The following is a 3,830-nucleotide window of genomic DNA, read 5'->3' as shown; positions in this document are numbered from 1 at the left end:
TTTTGTGTTTTTTCTTCCATTTTCCAAACAAGAAACTGCAAGGTATGCAGAACAGCTGTGTAATGAATTCCAGGGCAACTTTTTAAGCCTTCAACTCATTAAACGTAAACAGATGTTTGCAGAACACATTCAAAAGATGCAATAATACATCAACCTTATGACACCCATCTTTGATGGCTTCATTGGCTGGAGAATTAGCAGCTTTCTGAACCCAAAAGTGATGCATTTTTGTCCCTCTATGTACATCCCCCCCCAGTGATCAACTTCTATTATGAGGACAATTACTGTGCTTCTAGTGATGTTGCCTTGCAATAACCAGATTGCACCATTGGAACACTATGGAACTGAAATCTTACTCAGATCACACCATGGTCACTTGCTAAACCTATCTTTGAGCTACTAACTGAGCTGAGGTTCACTTGGTTACAGGTTTGAACCCTCTATGTTACCTCTTTTAGAAGGGTCTGATGTTAGAGTGGGAACAAATCCTGTGGCTGACTTCACTCATTGGCCCTTAAGGGTGTAACTATCCTTTCACTCCCACCATTTATGTAAGGTTCACCCTCTAGTGACATCTAGTCTGCAGATATGCAATACAAAATCCAAACCAAAAACTCACTTTTTGATGATGTATCAATTATTGCTATAGAAATTATGTGCTATTTGTTACGTATTTTGCTTCGGGAAGAGTACCTTACAAAAATATTCCTGGAAAAGTAATTGGCCTGGGAACTCCAACTTCTTGAGTGAATGGAGATATTTTGTTACGGATTTTCTCCAAGAGAAAGACATTCTTTACAAAAGTAACAGAATGCTCATTGAATACAAAGAACAGGGCTGAAAAGCTTAAATGTATTAAGTATGCTGGCTGGTCAGCAACTGGTTGTACAAAAATGACGTTCCTGTGTGAATGGAACAGCACAGATCTGCATTATATGACCTCCAACACAGCATATGATGCCAGGTTCATCAAATGTGAAAGTCAACCCAAATTGTGCTATGGACCAGATTCATCTAGCTGAGGGTAGGTGCCAGTGGTGAACTTTTATGAACAAGATAATGAACCTTTGGGTTTCATAAAGTGTTCAGAAATGTTTGAGTAGTGGAGCAATTCATGACTTCTCATGGACTAAGCTTCATAAGTTAACTGCGTCACACTTCAGGCTGGTACAAGCCATACATCTCGGCTACACTGTATACTATAAAAGCTCACCTGAAACGGTGAACCTGAGGTTTGTATGTACCATGAATCATGGTGAGTAAATTCCAATATTTTTCACTGTTCTCTGCCCACGTGCATTGATTCACAAATGAGTTAATGTCTATTATGAGGTCATGGCTTATACTTTTATTTACATCCATTATCACACTGAAAAGGAATATAAAAAAACACCAACACAATAACCTTATCCTGTCTCAACATCCATTTCCACAACCACCAACTAGCATGGCCATGATGAACTTAGTCTGTACAACATACATAATGCACAAAATCTCAGAACAACACTGTCTTGGGAATGTATGTTGTCATTCTGAAGATTAGCTACTCCTTGAATGTTTTAGTGTGCAATTCCTGAAGACAGTTTTCTCATTTGAGTGGAGCAGGCTACTCCACACTTTGAAATCAGACACAATTTGCCAGAGGTTGGTAAGGCGCAGTCCAATTCGTTGCTGGCAACTGATGTGTTATGTGTCCATTGGTAGCCACAGAAATATGTTTATATCAGCTGTGAGAATGTCACCAAAAAAGCTGAAATGCTCTCCTGGTTGGAAAAGCTTGGTATACAATACAATTTTCACATGAAAAACGTAGATCTGTATTACCTGATAATAATTCACAAACTGTATTATGAGACATCTCATAATATTATATTGCAGCATCCTGTTGCTCGTCACTTATTATTCAAGTCACCGATTCAACCGTCTCACATACAATACGTTTTTCTAAAATTTATTTAAAAGTTGGTCCACATCACACTACATGTTTCGACCAACACTGGTCATCATTAGGTGTTTAAAATTGTTGATGAAAATTGCTGTGCTTCCGTTTTGTAGTTTGATATGTGGTCCAAATCTACATGCTTGTGTAGCCCATGGTGATAGGCAGTTCACCTTATTCTGTGGTGTGTTTTTATTACTTGATACGTGATGGGACCACATATCAAATAATGAAGCTACAAAATGGAAGCACAGCAATTTTCATCAACAATTTTAATCGCCCAATGATGGCCAGTGTTGGTTGAAACATGTAGTGTGATGAGAAGAAACTTTTAAATAAATTCTGGAAAGCTGTGTTGAATGTGAGACAGTGGAATCAGTGACTTCAGACTTATGTTATTGATGGTTTGTTTGCTGAACATGGACATAAAGTGATAAAACTACCTCTCTACCATTCCTATTTACACCCTATAAAACAAGTTTGCAGTACTTTGTAAAAATAGTGTGCTGCAATAGTGTAATATTTAAACTAGACACTGTTCAGTAACTGGTACATGAAGATTTTGCCAAGGTGAGAGAGGAAGAATGTGCACACATATTAAAGCTATTAAGGAGTACAAATACTCCACTTGTATGATATAGATGGCACTGTGGAGAGAACCATTAATATCCCTGATGATGACACAACAGAAACCTCAAACACTGTGATGAAGAGGATATGAAATGAGATGTTTTTCTGTCTAGTTACACCAAGTAAAGCTTTAATACATTTAGGGACTACATAACGTGCAAAAACAACATAACATTTAAAGTTCATAACTAGGTACAGGAACATATAAAATGTGTTTAACTTGTGACTGACCACTCTTCCACACTGTAGTTAATTATGTGAGTTAATTAATTATACTTTAAGTGGCAACAGGTCCTTGTGTTTATATACCTATAAGAATTATTTACACTTAGATGGCAGCAACAGTTTTCTAATTTTGCCGGCAATTCATATCCTATCTTGTGGCTCAGTAGCATGGCTAATGTTTTCATTGTGGATCATAAGACTGATGAGGTATTCTTCAGTCTTCCAGTGACCAGTAATTGTCTTACTCACCTTATCAATCCCAGCCCCCTTTCCTCACCTGCTTGCCCATCGCTTCCCTTCCTTTGTTCAGGCTTGTGCCAAAAACAAAATCCGTGGCTTGGGTCCGCAAGCGAAGTATACCAACCGAGCGACCGCCGCTTGTTAGCGAAGTTAGTGCCAACTTTAGCGGATAGAGAGTGTCGCGTGGTCAGCGCAACGGATCCACACGGCCGTTAATTTCAGTTTTCTAGACCGGAGCAGCTATTTCCTTGAAATAGCTCCTCAACTATTGTCACGAGACTGAGTGGACCCCGTTCCAGACCCACTGCTTCATGTTCATTCCATCAAATTCTCCATAAATAAGAATATCTAACTAATTCTAAATTGTAATTAGCAGTAAAAAATTGTAACTATTGTAATTTTAATCTACTTATATATCAAATTGTTAATATTCAGAATTAACTTGACTTGTCATATATCATGTACAATGATCTACAGTGACGAAATAAACACAATCAATCAATCAATCAATCTCAGAAAATCTTATAGCACCGGGAATCGAACCCGGGACCTCTGGATTTGTAGGCAGGTCCAGTATTGTGCCATTAGATGTTAATTTTTTGAGCGATGGCCAAGAGCAGAATTATTTGAATATTGAACGATTTCTGGGATTTGAGTGCCTACAATTTCCCAACGTCGTAATATAAAATTTCCCATCTGACTAATGAATAAATATTCTTTGACTTTAGACTGCCTCGGACCGACCCATGTATTAGCACTACTGTATGATCCGTGGAGAAAGTTGAGAGGTAGGTAA

Source organism: Cryptotermes secundus, unplaced genomic scaffold (assembly GCF_002891405.2).
Source record: "Cryptotermes secundus unplaced genomic scaffold, Csec_1.0 scaffold162, whole genome shotgun sequence".
Classification (NCBI taxonomy): domain Eukaryota; kingdom Metazoa; phylum Arthropoda; class Insecta; order Blattodea; family Kalotermitidae; genus Cryptotermes; species Cryptotermes secundus.
The sequence above is the reverse complement of the archived record's forward strand: the minus strand, read 5'-3'. Positions refer to the sequence as shown.